Below are 16,318 nucleotides of genomic sequence, written 5' to 3'. Positions count from 1 at the left end.
ATACTACCTTTCACAAGGACAAGGAGGTACTTGGAGTTAAACCTTCTTTCTTGCAAAAAGTAGTTGGACTGTCACTTGTCACAAAACATAACACTCCCAACCTTCTATCCTCCTCATCTGGGCAAAGTAGGAGAGATTACACAGACTATACCCAAAAAGGGCTCTGAGTTTTTACATCTCAAGAATGTCAACATTGAGCCAGGATGATCACTTCTCGTGGCTTATACTGGTCATAAATTGGGATTAGCGGTGACAAAACAAACTATATCCCGCTGGATTACTTTGGTTATTGTGGAGTGTTACAGGTTAGCCGGGGAAGAACCACCGGAAGAGCTTCATGTACATTCCATTAGGGGTATGGCAACTTCTGCAGCTCTTCAGAGGGGAGTTCCTGTAGTTGATATCTGTTCAGCGGCAACATGGGCATCAATCCATACTTTTGTTAAGCATTACTGCTTGGATGCCTCTTCTTCCCATGAGGGATTGTTTGCAAAAGCTGTACTTCATTCTATCCATGATCAAACTAAATAGTACTCCCACCTTCTAAATTGCCACTGCTATGGGAGTCTATCATAGATGAGTAATACGTGGGAGGACACAATCCATTCGAAGAATGAGTTAACCGCAAACAGCAACCAGAAGGCATGGGACTGCCTTCCACTGGGGCCAAAAAACGTTATCCCTTTGATCACAAGAACAACCTTGCCTACCAAGGACAATTACTAATGCTGCCCGAGAGGCACAATATCTGAGACATACTCTGGCATGACTGCGCATTCACACACAGCTGCAGCCATGCCGCACTCACCAAGGTAAACACTCATCAGTGATGTACCGGTGATGTACCGGTGTTCAGAACTCACCAGCATTGCCATACTCCACCACACTCAGGCGTACATCTCCACCGCACAGTGATCACTCCCATGAGGCAGAACACTAAGCACACTAACCTCGCTGTGCCTATACACAAACCTGCATGTCTCATCACACTCACTAAATATACACCCCAGTTAATACACATTGGGCCTCATTACGACTTGAGTCATTTTTTTCCGATGCCCGGGAATGGGCAATTACCGGGGTATTACAACCCTGGCGGACCCGGTAATTGCCCATTCCTGGGCGCTGGAAATAATTAATCCCCATTCCCATTGGGCTCAATGGGAATGTGGAGGCCGGATGCACCGGCACCATTCGTAAATGGTGCTGGTGCTTCCGGCATGGGCTGCTCGGGGGTGCCGGTCCTCCCGCCAGATCGGACCTGGCTGGCGAAAAGGCACCCGCGAACAGAACTCTTAGTTTGCCAGTATGGTAACAACAGTACCGGCAAGCTTACTGGTACCGTTGTTACTGTACCGGCAAACTTGTAATGAGGACCATATCTCGGGTGTTCTGCGCTACTTATACAATGGTTTACTTCAATAAAACTAAAGCACGTTGGCCGCGCTTCCCTTTAAACTGTTTCAACTTTTCCCAAATTTTGGAATCACCTTCAAGTCCTTAAAACGACCTGCAAATCCTCAAACGGTTGAGCTAGACACATGTCATGCACACCACACATCACAGTAAAGCAAAATAATGAATTTCTTGTAAGTCCAGTCAAAAGCCTAAGCTTCTAAAATGTTCATGCTGCAGCATGAATAAATAAAATCCGGTCCTGCAAATCCTCAAAATAGTATTAAATGTTATTGCTACACTCCAACATGCTCAGCAGTAAACCTCCAACACCCACACTAGATTCACTTGTGCCCATTCATCCACCGGCCACTCCCAGTCCATACCGCAGACACTCACAAATGAGATGTGCAAAACTCCTCATCAAAGATGTAATACATTTGCTTCCGTTTGTAACAGAACAAATCCTCAATCACTGGACATTGCAACAGTGCAATTCCTCATTCCTTGCGAGACGTACGATGTATAAACCTCCACTTTGCTTACGCTAAACAATGGCAAACATGGATGAAAATGCAGGTGAATAAAACGTAGATCAAAATCAGCATAGCGTCCACCGGTATTGATAGTAGCATTTCTTTGGTCAACAGCAGCCCAGCATGCCAGGAACACACAAAGGCAAATACTGCCAACACTTGTGACACACACAGGTGAAGTACCGGCCCTGCTTGTCCGGGTAGTCACTATGGATGACACCAAACTGCTCAATAAATTGCCTACAGTTACGGCTTTGAAGACATTTCTTTTCCGTTGCAGTGATATAATTCCTCTGTCCTTGCATGATGATGGAGATCCCTTGAAACACTCACACAAGACAGCCCGCGTCGCTGCTCTCATCCCTGCGCCGCTGTCCTCAGCCCTGCGCCACTGCCATGAACTTGATGGGAGCACGACCAGCCAGCCAGGAGGCCCATCTTCCCGCGCTCACAACGCAGTGCCTTCCTCAAGTCCCAAAGCTTCTCCATTTGATTTTGTACCTTGCCAGCACCCTCAAGGTACAAGGACCGGTTCTTCCTCAAACCCCAAACTGCAAACTCCACAGGGAACCGGCTTGGAGACTCACACACGATCTACAGGGAATTACATTTTCCAAATGCTGAGGCATAGAGATGCTCTCCTGACATCTTGGGACCGTCTGCTCCACCCAGCTAGTCCTGGGTGGTGGGACAACTTCACTGGGGGCAATGGGACATCTCTTTCTTCTGTTCAAAAAATGCATGCTCCTGCGTGCACCCCCACAGCACCTTACTTATCTTTTTGTTTCGGTGCCCAATCTCTTCATCAGTACTTTCATCTCCTTGACTTCTAGGGCCCGGATCAGGACCACCTTCGTCACCAGATGTTAAGAACCTGAGCTCTTCAGGCAGCTGAGGTAAGACAGTACTCAATACTTTATTTAGTTACATCCCATAGGTACATAAGTTTACAGGACAAGACAGGAGCAGGGAGGAAGCCCACTGGCTCGCACCACCCAGACTACATGGTTTCCAACTGACTTTAGGGAGAACACTCACCCAACATTCCACCCATGGCATCACTCAATCACTGACATCATTCACTCTGTACACACTCAGGTCCAGCCATCACATACTCAAGTCCAGTCATAACACTCCCTCCAGCTCATCCAAGGTGGCCAAAGGGGTCTCGGGCGCTACCTTTCGGGGAGGCCGGAGTATGTTCACACCTGGGCACGGGCCTGCGGAAGTTCTATGGAGGCCTGATGTGGCGGGGTTGCTGCAGCCGTCAGTGTATCTAGTCTCCCGGCTAATGCACCCGTGAGCGTAGGCTTCTTCCCCCACCAGCATACATCTTCCCCCACCAGCATATACCCTGAGGTGTGCTCCAGCGGACACCAGCGGGCCTCAGGCTCAGATGTGTGGGAGGCGAGTGGTGGTCCACCCTGTGCCCCTCCTCGGTTGTGCTATGTGAGTCAACCTTTTCCTGTGCCACTCTCCCTCCGGATCCACTCCTGTCTGTGTTCCATGTTGATGTTCCCCAAGTTTCCCCAGAGTGGGACCAAGTGCCTCAGGTGTTAAGCAGCAAGGTGCAGTCACCAGATCATCTGAGTGGGGGCATCTGGGGGGGGGGCTCAGGACCCTTAAACTCCCGACAGTGACGGGGCAGCACAGAGAAGCTACCACATCTCTTCGCCCCCTGGTGACCAGTCCTTGATTACTATTTATACTCTGGCTGTCTTGGACTCCACTACCATTCTAAGACAGTCAGGGGTCAACAAGCAAAAATTACTTTGTACTTGCAAATCCCCAGTAATCTTACTACTGTTCAGATTCCAAATTGACAACCCCCAGTCACTGAGGCCTCTGGCTCAACCTGTTGCTACTAATACTTTGACATCTACCTCTGAAGCGAGGGGGTGTTGTTCGTCCACAACAACCGCATATTTTTCAAAATAAAACAGAGCACAGAGAAAATTACTCTCAGAGGGATTCTGCAATTGCCCAAACTGAATGTTCTGCATCCAAAGTTATGTGACGGGAGAGAAGGGGGAGGGTAGTAATTCCTCACTTAATGGTTTAACAGACATGAATAGATCTAAGGTTCTGGACATTGTTCATCAGATGCCACCCTTGAGATTATTGCACACGGATGACATTGGCCCTCATTACACGGATGGCGCTATTAGCGCCATGGTTCATGCCGGTAAAATACCGGCACCGCCTTGGCGGAAAGGGGAATTACCGCCCCATTCCAAGGTTGGCGGGGCGGTAATTCCCCCTTCCCCATTCCCATTTTTGGCCCATAGGGCTCAATGGGAATGGGGAAGGCGCTAATTACGGTACCGCAAATTGCGGTACCGTAATTAGCTCCCTGGGTCCCTTTGCAGGTTGGTTTTTAACGCCTGCAAAAAGCAGGCTTTAAATCCCCCAACCCGCAAAGGGACCTTGTAGTAAGGCAGTAAGGATTTACCGGTACCGGTATTTTACCGGTACCGGTAAATCCTTACCACCATCCGTGTAATGGGGCCCATTGACTTAATATCTCTCCCTCTGATAAATACTAACCATATGGTATGTAATTTCCACTCTGCTATTGTGTCACAAATGTTTTGGGACCAATGCATTAATCTACTCTTTCCGGGCTATGGTATATAAAGGAAGCAAAGTCCTTTTTATCCATTCCACCCCCGGAGGGGTGGGGTGAGGGGAGGTCGACACACAAGGACGGTTGATGCATGTAATAATAATCCAGAACATCATTCCTTTGATGCTAATGCAGTGCATCAAGACTGGTCCTGGGTGGAGGTGGCACTAAAATCTCTGGCAGGTTTGTGACCGGGGCCCGATGCAATCCTAACCGATGCCTGTAAGGATATTTCGTGGAATGTCTGCGCGTTGGGGAATCTGAATAAAATGTTCTATTCTTCAGAGTTAAGGAGGGACCTCAATATAGTTATGTTTCAAGAGACTATGACGGCCACCCATACTGATCTATGGGGTTCAGGAGACTATTACGGCCATCCATACTGATCTACGGGGTTTAGGAGACACGCAAAACAATGCGCTCCGGGCAGCACTGTCCATTCCAAAAAGAGAACACATCTCGCAAGCAAGGAAAGATGCCCACTGGCTACCCGTGAAGGAACGCATACTTTTCAAAGCCATGACCATCACACATAGATGCCTATCCCTGGATGCCCCACCCTATCTCGCAGAAAGAATCACACCGAAAGCCTCCATCAGACCCACCAGAGCTCACCGCACCAACATGATTGATGTCCCCACGTTTCAAAGATCCAGGGCGGGAGGAACCAGCTTCCAACACCTCGCACCTAAAAACTGGAACTCCTTACCTACCTCACTAAGGAACGAAAAATCATACCATACCTTCCGTAAAAACCTCAAAACCCTCCTATTCCGCTAAAGTCTTCCACATGCACTCTCATGCTTGCATTGTAACCACAGCATAGCATAACCTCTAAGCTCAATGTTTATTACCAATGTGAAATGTACTCGGTAACTCGGTTTACATCTGTAAACACATTCCTATGCTTGTGTTCATGACTAAGTCTGCTGTAACAGCGCCACGATGCCCCAGGGCAGTTCTGTGCGCTTTATAAATGCAAATAAATAAAAATAAATAAATGACGGGGTTCAGGAGACTATGACGGCCCTCCATACTGATCTACGGGGTTCAGGAGACTATGAAGGCCATCCATACTGATTTACGGGGTTTAGGAGACTATGACGGGGTTCAGGAGACTATGAAGGCCATCCATACTGATCTACGGGGTTTAGGAGACTATGACGGGGTTCAGGAGACTATGACGGCCACCCATACTGATCTACAGGGTTTAGGAGACTATGACGGGTTCAGGAGACTATGACGGCCACCCATACTGATCTATGGGGTTCAGGAGACTATGACGGCCACCCATGTGGATCTACGGTGTTCAGGAGACTATGACGGCCACCCATACTGATCTACGGGGTTCAGGAGACTATGACGGCCACCCATGTGGATCTACGGGGTTCAGGAGACTATGACGGGGTTCAAGAGACTATGACGGCCACCCATACTGATCTACGGGGTTCAGTAGACTATGACGGGGTTCAGGAGACTATGACGGCCACCCATATAGATCTATGGGGTTCAGGAGACTGACGGGGTTCAGGAGACTATGACGGCCACCCATACTGATCTACGGGGTTCAGGAGACTATGACGGCCACCCATACTGATCTACGGGGTTCAGGAGACTATGACGGCCACCCATACTGATCTACGGGGTTCAGGAGACTATGACGGCCATCCATGTGGATCTACGGGGTTCAGGAGACTATGACGGGGTTCAGGAGACTATGACGGCCACCCATACTGATCTACAGGGTTTAGGAGACTATGACGGGGTTCAGGAGACTCTGACGACCACCCATACTGATCTACGGGGTTCAGGAGACTATGACGGCCACCCATATGGATCTATGGGGTTCAGGAGACTGACGGGGTTCAGGAGACTATGACGGCCCCCCATACTGATCTACGGGGTTCAAGAGACTATGACGGCCACCCATACTGATCTACGGGGTTTAGGAGACTATGACAGGGTTCAGGAGACTATGACGGCCACCCATACTGATCTACGGGGTTCAGGAGACTATGACGGCCATCCATGTGGATCTACGGGGTTCAGGAGACTATGACGGGGTTCAGGAGACTATGACGGCCACCCATACTGATCTACAGGGTTTAGGAGACTATGACGGGGTTCAGGAGACTCTGACGACCACCCATACTGATCTACGGGGTTCAGGAGACTATGACGGCCACCCATATGGATCTATGGGGTTCAGGAGACTGACGGGGTTCAGGAGACTATGACGGCCCCCCATACTGATCTACGGGGTTCAAGAGACTATGACGGCCACCCATACTGATCTACAGGGTTTAGGAGACTATGACAGGGTTCAGGAGACTATGACGGCCACCCATATGGATCTATGGGGTTCAGGAGACTGACGAGGTTCAGGAGACTATGACGGCCAACCATACTGATCTACGGGGTTCAGGAGACTATGACGGCCACCCATATGGATCTTCGGGGTTCAGTAGACTATGACGGGGTTCAGGAGACTATGACGGCCAACCATACTGATCTACGGGGTTCAGGAGACTATGACGGCCATCCATATGTATCTTCGGGGTTCAGTAGACTATGACAGGGTTCAGGAGACTATGACAGGGTTCAGGAGACTATGACGACCACCCATACTGATCTACGGGGTTATCGTACGTATAGCAGTTCAGCCACTCGAGCCGACACGAGTCAACTGAGTGGGGGCCTGGCTATTGCTATAGACAAATCTCTTCATTTAACAACAGGCCTAATCTATACATCAGGTTTTCTTATGGCGAGGATATTTACACGTTATTCAAATTCCAAGGTACTGCTGATAAACTTATATTGAAATCCGTTCATTTGGCATTGATAGGTTTGTTTGAGGGATGGCTAGTGAAAGGCACCCTCACCCTATGGTCTTGAGACCATAGGGTGAGGCCCAACAAGAGCTGAAACCTATTCCTCTGATATGAGTATACATGTAGGGGCGCATTGATACTGGTTTCTGTCAGAATAGGAGTTGTTTCAGCTACAGTTTGCACCAATGGCCGATTCTCCTATTTATACATGGCACAGAGGCCTGTATCTGTCACAGATTGCCTACATCTATATGTCAACCTCGCTAAACCTAAATTGTGGCCGTTGTCATCTTTTTGATCTATAAATGGGAGATCATCTTGTACTAACTTTTGCTTTTGCCTTTTTCCCTGCGGTACATGAACAGTTTCCTCTCTCGTCATGTCTATCCCTTGAAGGGGGTGGACACAGACTCAGGTGAATGATAAAATCTGTCATATGTTTATATGTTCTACTATTGAGACGATCGAAAAACTCAGGACTGAATGGGAATGAAGGTCCATTACTGGCGGGACGGTTGCTAAACGTAATTAAATGGTTACTACTTGCTTAAAGCGCATTACCTTGGCTTAAACAACTCTTCTAAAAAAACGAATTTCCACAGCAGAATGATGTGAATATAACCAATTCCAAAAGGCTAAAACGTAAAAGTATAAAACAGTTGTGTGTAAAGGGGATACGCCCAATTGAACATCACAAAGCAAAAAAAGATATTTGCCAATGTCTCCGAAATCTTGTTAAATCACTTCAAATCGATGCATTTATTAAGGAATCAAAATATGTTGTATCATTTACTGCAGGCAAATACCAGACAATTCTGGGCTAGCATTACCAAAACTGTAGGAGCTACTTCCTCCTCCATGATCTGCCCTGTCCGGTATGCAGAGAGACGTTCCTGCTGCCGCAGGTTTATTCCAGGATACAGGCCCCGGCTATAGGTACTATTACTCATGGTTCTTGTCCATGGGCTTCCCCGTCCCATATGCAGAGGGACGTTCCTGCTGCCGCAGGTTTATTCCAGGATACAGGCCCCGGCTATAGGTACTATTACTCATGGTTCTTGTCCATGGACTGCCCCGTCCCGTATGCAGAGAGATGTTCCTGCTGCCGCAGGTTTATTCCAGGATACAGGACCCGGCTATGGGTACAATTACTCTTGGTTCTTGTCCATGGACTGCCCTGACCCGTATGCAGAGAGACGTTCCTGCTGCCGCAGGTTTATTCCAGGATACAGGCCCCGGCTATAGGTACTATTACTCATGGTTCTTGTCCATGGGCTGCCCCGTCCCATATGCAGAGGGACGTTCCTGCTGCCGCAGGTTTATTCCAGGATACAGGCCCCGGCTATAGGTACTATTACTCATGGTTCTTGTCCATGGACTGCCCCGTCCCGTATGCAGAGAGATGTTCCTGCTGCCGCAGGTTTATTCCAGGATACAGGCCCCGGCTATGGGTACAATTACTCTTGGTTCTTGTCCATGGACTGCCCTGTCCCGTATGCAGAGGGACGTTCCTGCTGCCGCAGGTTTATTCCAGGATACAGGACCCGGCTATGGGTACAATTACTCTTGGTTCTTGTCCATGGACTGCCCTGTCCCGTATGCAGAGGGACGTTCCTGCTGCCGCAGGTTTATTCCAGGATACAGGCCCCGGCTATAGGTACTATTACTCATGGTTCTTGTCCATGGGCTTCCCCGTCCCGTATGCAGAGGGACGTTCCTGCTGCCGCAGGTTTATTCCAGGATACAGGCCCCGGCTATAGGTACTATTACTCATGGTTCTTGTCCATGGACTGCCCCGTCCCGTATGCAGAGAGATGTTCCTGCTGCCGCAGGTTTATTCCAGGATACAGGACCCGGCTATGGGTACAATTACTCTTGGTTCTTGTCCATGGACTGCCCTGTCCCGTATGCAGAGAGACGTTCCTGCTGCCGCAGGTTTATTCCAGGATACAGGCCCCGGCTATAGGTACTATTACTCATGGTTCTTGTCCATGGGCTGCCCCGTCCCATATGCAGAGGGACGTTCCTGCTGCCGCAGGTTTATTCCAGGATACAGGCCCCGGCTATAGGCACTATTACTCATGGTTCTTGTCCATGGACTGCCCTGTCCCGTATGCAGAGAGATGTTCCTGCTGCCGCAGGTTTATTCCAGGATACAGGACCCGGCTATGGGTACAATTACTCTTGGTTCTTGTCCATGGACTGCCCTGTCCCGTATGCAGAGAGACGTTCCTGCTGCCGCAGGTTTATTCCAGGATACAGGCCCCGGCTATAGGTACTATTACTCATGGTTCTTGTCCATGGGCTGCCCCGTCCCATATGCAGAGGGACGTTCCTGCTGCCGCAGGTTTATTCCAGGATACAGGCCCCGGCTATAGGTACTATTACTCATGGTTCTTGTCCATGGACTGCCCCGTCCCGTATGCAGAGAGATGTTCCTGCTGCCGCAGGTTTATTCCAGGATACAGGACCCGGCTATGGGTACGATTACTCTTGGTTCTTGTCCATGGACTGCCCCGTCCCGTATGCAGAGGGACGTTCCTGTTGCCGCAGGTTTATTCCAGGATACAGGACCCGGCTATGGGTACGATTACTCTTGGTTCTTGTCCATGGACTGCCCTGTCCCGTATGCAGAGAGACGTTCCTGCTGCCGCAGGTTTATTCCAGGATACAGGCCCCGGCTATAGGTACTATTACTCATGGTTCTTGTCCATGGGCTGCCCCGTCCCATATGCAGAGGGACGTTCCTGCTGCCGCAGGTTTATTCCAGGATACAGGCCCCGGCTATAGGTACTATTACTCATGGTTCTTGTCCATGGACTGCCCCGTCCCGTATGCAGAGAGATGTTCCTGCTGCCACAGGTTTATTCCAGGATACAGGACCCGGCTATGGGTACGATTACTCTTGGTTCTTGTCCATGGACTGCCCCGTCCCGTATGCAGAGGGACGTTCCTGTTGCCGCAGGTTTATTCCAGGATACAGGACCCGGCTATGGGTACGACTACTCTTGGTTCTTGTCCATGGACTGCCCCGTCCCTTATGCAGAGAGAAGTCCCTGCTGCCGCAGGTTTATTCCAGGATACAGGACTCGGCTATGGGTACGATTACTCATGCTTCTTGTCCATGGACTGAGGAGGAGATTGAATGGGGTCTTTCTAGACTGAAATCATTTAGAGGCCCCGGCCCAGATGGCATCCCACCTTTTGTCTTGAAGAATGCTCCATTTCTTTGGATCCCCTATTTTAAGGCCCATTGAACTATATTTTTGAGACCCATAATATTCCTTCTTCTTGGTCACAATCAGTTGTCATTCTGGTCTACAAAAAGGGAGATCCAAGTTTACCAAAAAACTACAGACCAATTGCTGTAACCGATTCCATCAGTAAGGTTTTCTCAATTCTTTTAGCGAGAGAGCTAAATTTGGTCATTTGTCAAACTTCTGTCTTGTCAGGATTTCAAGTGAGGTTTAGGCAGAATATGGGCACAGTCCTGAATGCCACTGTTTTGGCTCATTCCCTTTATAGCGTGAGACACTGTGGTATTGGATCAGTCTGTATGGCAGCTTTGGATATGTCCTCTGCCTTTGACTGTGTGACACGAGCAAATCTCTGGTCTAAATTGTTATGATTTGGAGTTTCTCTGAAATTGGTGCAGCTCATTGGCCTTCTTCAGAGAAAAACCTTGATTAACATTTGCCTCACTTGGGAAGGTGCACTTTCTAGGTCAATTCCTACACAAGTAGGTCTTAAGCAGGGCTGTATTGTAACCCCACCCTCTTCAAATATTTGACTGACATTGAAGAGTTGTGGCAGATGGATAGCATCTATCCTGCTCGGTTGGGCCATTTAAGGCTGCACTGGCTCACATTTGTAGATGATTTGATTTTTTTCGACCGCACACTCATTGGCCTGCAGCACAAATGTTTTTCTTCACTATGCGGCAAAGAATAACCTGCAGGCCTATCGTTCCAAATAAAAACTATTATCTTTACAAGGCGCACTAAACCTAAGCTTATGTGGTGGATTCTGGGATAGGAAAGGATAGAGCAGGTTCCCTCTGGCAGATGTCTGGGATACAACCTGCCAAATTCTTCTTCTATTGCTATGTGGCAAGACTCTCTCAGGGCCAAGCTCACTCTTTCGTCTCACACACGAAACGGTTACTGTCTAGAGTATGTAAATTCTCCATTCTTCCTGCTCTTTGCTATTCCCTTATGAAAATTGACCTAGTTTTACGTTATGGGCTTGATTTGTGCCTCTTGGATTTGGGTAGCTATTTCAACATTCTGCAGTGGATTTATGGAAAGAGGTTCGGACCCTTGCACTGTCCATTCTTAATGCAGTTATTTGGCATGAGTTGGTTCTTACATCCTTACAAGCACGTTAAACGTGGAGACAATTGCTTAATTATTCTAAGTTTCTCAGGCTATGGGTGAATTTGCTTTCTTTTGACTTCATGTCAGGTTTATGGATTACCTGCGGTTTGGTGGACCGCTTACCAGATGGGCTAGGATGATGTGTGTGCCTCAAACGGGATTCCTGCAGGAAAAGGGCAGTTCTCTTGGGATGCCACGCCATCCGGCAAAGATGCAACAGACGGGATTGCGCTCGGAGCGAATCTCCAAGAAAAAGGGGGAAAAACCCATTCAGTGGCAGCGATAAGCCTTGCAAGGTCTTGCGGGTAGGAAGACCAGATGATGTGGCAATGAAGAAGGAGATGGACAAGACAAGGTGAAGAGTCAGGTCCAGGAGAGAGCCAGAGCAGGGATCAGGACGCAGCCAAGGAACAGAGACTCCAGGAGAGCAGAACCAAATGGAAGAAAGAACAAGGAGATCAACGAAACTGGAGCAATTCAGAGCAAGAGAGAACAAGGGAGAGCACTGAGCTAGGTTAACCAAGTATAGCGTTGCGACGTGAAGCTCGGAGTCCCTCCTCTTCTTTTATGAGGCTTTGAAGATGAAAAGCTGGTTCAGAATGATGACAGGCCGTTCTTGGGTGCCATAGACACAAAGGACTAGGTGATCTCAGAGTGTCAGTAGCCATGTTGGTAGTATGGGAGAATGCCGGAACCACAGAAACAGAGCACCAAAGCGGGGCGGCGCTTCAACCTACTCCAGACAGACAACCGAGGGAGGCGATGCAGCATGACACTTAAGCAAGATGGCAGAGGAACGTTTTTTAATCGACCTGGAGGAGTTAAATCAAAACTTTTTTACGCAGGACCGGCTGTTGACATTGGACGCCATTTAAACACACTCTTCCTACACAGAGTATACCAAATTTTTGAGGAAAAAAAGACCATCTTTCCTTGTGCTAAAATTCGATCTCTCTATAGGCATAGAAATATTGGGGCCTGTCTGAAACATTAGGCTCTAACTAGAATTGTTCCTTTTGTAATGTTCCTGATTTGCTGAAACTTTGCGAGATTGGGTCCTGGAATGTCCTAGGGGGTCATTCTGAGTTGGGTGGTAAGGGTTAACGGCACCGGTAAGGATGACTGTAAAACCTTACCGCCCAATTCCGAGGTCCCTAAGCGGGAACCACAAAGGACGTGTGGGCAGACCACACGTCCTTAGCGGATCCCGTTAAGGGACCTTGGAGCTAATAACGGTACCGCAATTTGCGGTACCGTTATTAGCGTCTTCCCCATTCCCATTGAGCCCTATGGGGGGCTCAAATGGGAATGGAGAATGGTTTACTGAATGGGTACTTACTGGGTCTTCCAGGGTCGGAATGACCCGGTAAGTCCCCATTCAGCCAGACCGGACCTGGTATTGTATAGCAGCCATGGTGCTAAAAGCACCATCATTGCCTCCAATCTCGGAATGACACCCCTAGTCTTTGTCAGAGGACAACTCTTTATTATCGATACATGTTTCTAGGGAACTACTGTGGGCCAGACTCATGTGGGGGGGAATATGTGTCTTTGGCGATTTCCTTAAGGCATTTTTTAAATGTGTTAGGTTGTCTAGATTGAATGCGTGTTTAAATTTGTAATTGGGCCTCATTACACGGATGGCGGTAAGGATTTACTGGTACCGGTAAAATACCGGTAAATTCTTACCACCTTACTACGAGGTCTCTTTGCGGGTTGGGGGATGTAACGCCTGCTTTTTGCAGGTGTTAAAAACCAACCCGCAAAGGGACCCAGGGAGCTAATTAGGGTACCGCAATTTGCAGTACCGTAATTAGCACCTTCCCCATTCCCATTATGCCCTATGGGCCAAAAATGGGAATGGGGAAGGGCAATGGTGGAAGGGGGAATTACCGCTCCGCCAACCTTGGAATGGGGCAGTAATTCCCCTTTCCGCCAAGGCGGTGCCGGTATTTTACTGGCATGAACCATGGCGCTAAAAGCGCCATGGTTCTCCGCCATCCGTGTAATGAGGCCCATTGTATTTTTTTGCTAAATTTGTGTGATGATGCATTTCATATATTTTTAAAATGTGTAAATCCAATCACAATAAAACAAATCTCATATTAAAGCAACCTTACAATATGTAAATCCTTGTAGAAAGATATTGAGCCAAAATAATGTTGTATCTTTGTTTTCCACATCCTGAATGGAAAACTAAAAAAGTCATAGGATGCAAAACATTGAAAGCTTGAAAAAAATCTCACTGTTCTAATGTCAGATTGCTATATCACCAAATGTACTTCACCTAAAGGTGAAATCTTCTAATTATTTTTGTTAAAAAAAATATATAGTATTATGCGGTGGAGACCCCGCCCCCCACCTTATCACATCACCTTACCCCACCCCATCTATGTTTTAAAATGTACCTACTTCCCCAAACAAATCTGAAGATTTTTTGAAGATTTCACATTAAGTGAAAACGGATTTGGTGAAATGCACTCTTTTTTTTCATCACGACTGTAAATGTTCACAATGTTCCAAAGGGCGTGCTAATGATGAAAGGAGGAGCCGCATGTCCTGAGGGGCCTCACAGTTTGCGTTTGACTGGGATTGGGAGGAGGGACGTGCTCCTCGCCTTTAAGTGACTGGACTGGCAGTGGCAGTCACTAAGCACAACGAGTCCTGGGGCACCTTCCTAGCTGCAGTGCCGCCACTGCAAGGAACAGCCAGTGCTGCGGCGCCCCTGCGCCCCAAAGGGATCCAGCTGCAAAGCAAGGCTCCCCCTCCCCCTCATGCACCAGCGGGCAGCACTCTGCACCCCCATGCACCCCCACAGGCGCCTGCCACTCTGGGGCTCCAGCGGCCGTGGCAGGTGCAATTGCCGTGGGCTTGAGGCTGAAACATGCGCACAGAGTTAAGAATAAACGATAGAAAGGGAACCGTGTAGCTCTGACCTTCGATCCCCAGCTCCCCGGGAAAGGGAAGATCCGGCCCTTTCCCCGTCTTAAGCAGAGAGGTAAGGGGTGAGCGCTCTCTCTCCTCCGCGCATGCGCAGTAGATCAGTGCGCACTCCTGCGCATGCTCAGGAGCGCCCCGGGCTTTCAGAGCAGAAACCCGGGAGATAGGGTCTCTAATGCGCATGCTCACTACACGGAAACCTCGTTTGCGCATGCTCAGGAGCTCCCCGGGCTTTCAGAGCAGAAACTCGGTAGAACGGAGCCGAAAACAGCACTCGGGAGATAGGGTCTCTAATGCGCATGCTCACTACACGGAACCTCGATTGCGCATGCTCAGGAGTGCTTAAGGTTTCAAGGCAGAAGCTCGGTAGACTGGAGCCGAATTCCGCAAATCGGGGAAGTAACGTTGCCAGTGCGCATGCTCAGTAGGTGGAAATGTCATACCACTCACGCGCTCTTATGTCTAATGTCAAGGCATTTAATCTGCAACCGGTAACCGAAACCCGCGCCCTGGCGAGACTGTCTCTAGTGCGCGTGCGCAGTGCCTTAGAGCGCATTATGCGCGCGCTGCGCTTAGGGAACACATTCAATGGCCTGCAGCCTCACACCGGAAGCTGGTGAGAAATGTCTTTACCCTGCGCATGCGCGTGCATTTCTGAGGGCGCACGTCCGGAGCTTGTCCAATAGCAAAGACCAATCACGTCACAAGTTTTCATATTTAATGGAATCCCTTAACCCACCCCATAGAATCGCACCAAGTGAGCAGAAATGTGCGGGATGCCCTTCAATTTATAAACCAAAATGAGAATCTCCAGAAATGGACAATGTGTCCGCAATAGCATTTATTTATTGGACATTTATATGGCGTTTGTATGTGGTGCCCCTCAATGAACACAGGACACTTGATAGAGATATGGGTGTTTATTAAGGTGTAAAATATTATACTGTGCACTCTCACTACGCACCTCACGCAGGCACAATGATACGCGGGACACACAGGATCTCTGCACACGTCTTTATTTTCTACAATCTTCAACTGCCTCTCTAGCCAGACTCTTCCCTAACCCCAAGGTCACTTCCCTCTTGCCTAGGACCACAACGGTGATCCTCCCACATAACGATGTGGGGAGACTGCTTTTGAGGATGTTAAGGTGCATCCTGACATCTCCCCCCTTTTTAGAGTACTTGTTTGCTCTCGTCCATTACCCCATGTCTTCTATGAGCTTTTGGGGTTTTATGCGACTTCTTTGTGGTCTCCTCTGGTTTCGAGGGGTTATCATTGTCCCTTTGCCACCCAGCCTCCGGCGGAGTGTTAGGGAGAATTCTCTTATAAGGCTAATTTCCCAAACCTAGTGAGTCCCCAGCAGCTTTGCTGGATTTTTGGGGTTTGTTATTTTCTCCTGCTAAGAGTGAGACTCTTTTCTTCCCACTCTTAGGCATGATTTGAGGTATGTCCTTTGACTTGGTGTGTGTTCATGGACTATGGAGTAGCCTTTTTACTCCATAGGGCTTCATGTGTTTTTGTTATGTGTTTTACACAGCACCCTAAGTGCAGTAACACAGGGGTGTCATAGTGACCCCCAAACATAGACTCCATACCCTGGGACTGACT

At 48.7% G+C, this 16,318-nt stretch overlaps 1 protein-coding gene across 1 annotated transcript in view; it reads right to left on the bottom strand.

Moving 5' to 3' along the window:
- Positions 1-14,789, bottom strand: part of LOC138553546 (zinc finger protein 850-like) — a 67,623-nt gene extending 52,834 nt beyond the window's left edge. The window contains exon 1 of the mRNA XM_069642567.1: positions 14,704-14,789. The gene's annotated coding sequence lies outside the window, so the exon portion shown is untranslated. The remainder of the gene's footprint in view (positions 1-14,703) is intronic.
- Positions 14,790-16,318: the final 1,529 nt, after the last annotated feature.

The sequence above is a fragment of the Ambystoma mexicanum genome, unplaced genomic scaffold, assembly GCF_040938575.1.
Source record: "Ambystoma mexicanum isolate Mex_15411 unplaced genomic scaffold, UKY_AmexF1_1 Mex_scaf111, whole genome shotgun sequence".
NCBI lineage: Eukaryota > Metazoa > Chordata > Amphibia > Caudata > Ambystomatidae > Ambystoma > Ambystoma mexicanum.
The sequence above is the reverse complement of the archived record's forward strand: the minus strand, read 5'-3'. Positions and strand labels throughout refer to the sequence as shown.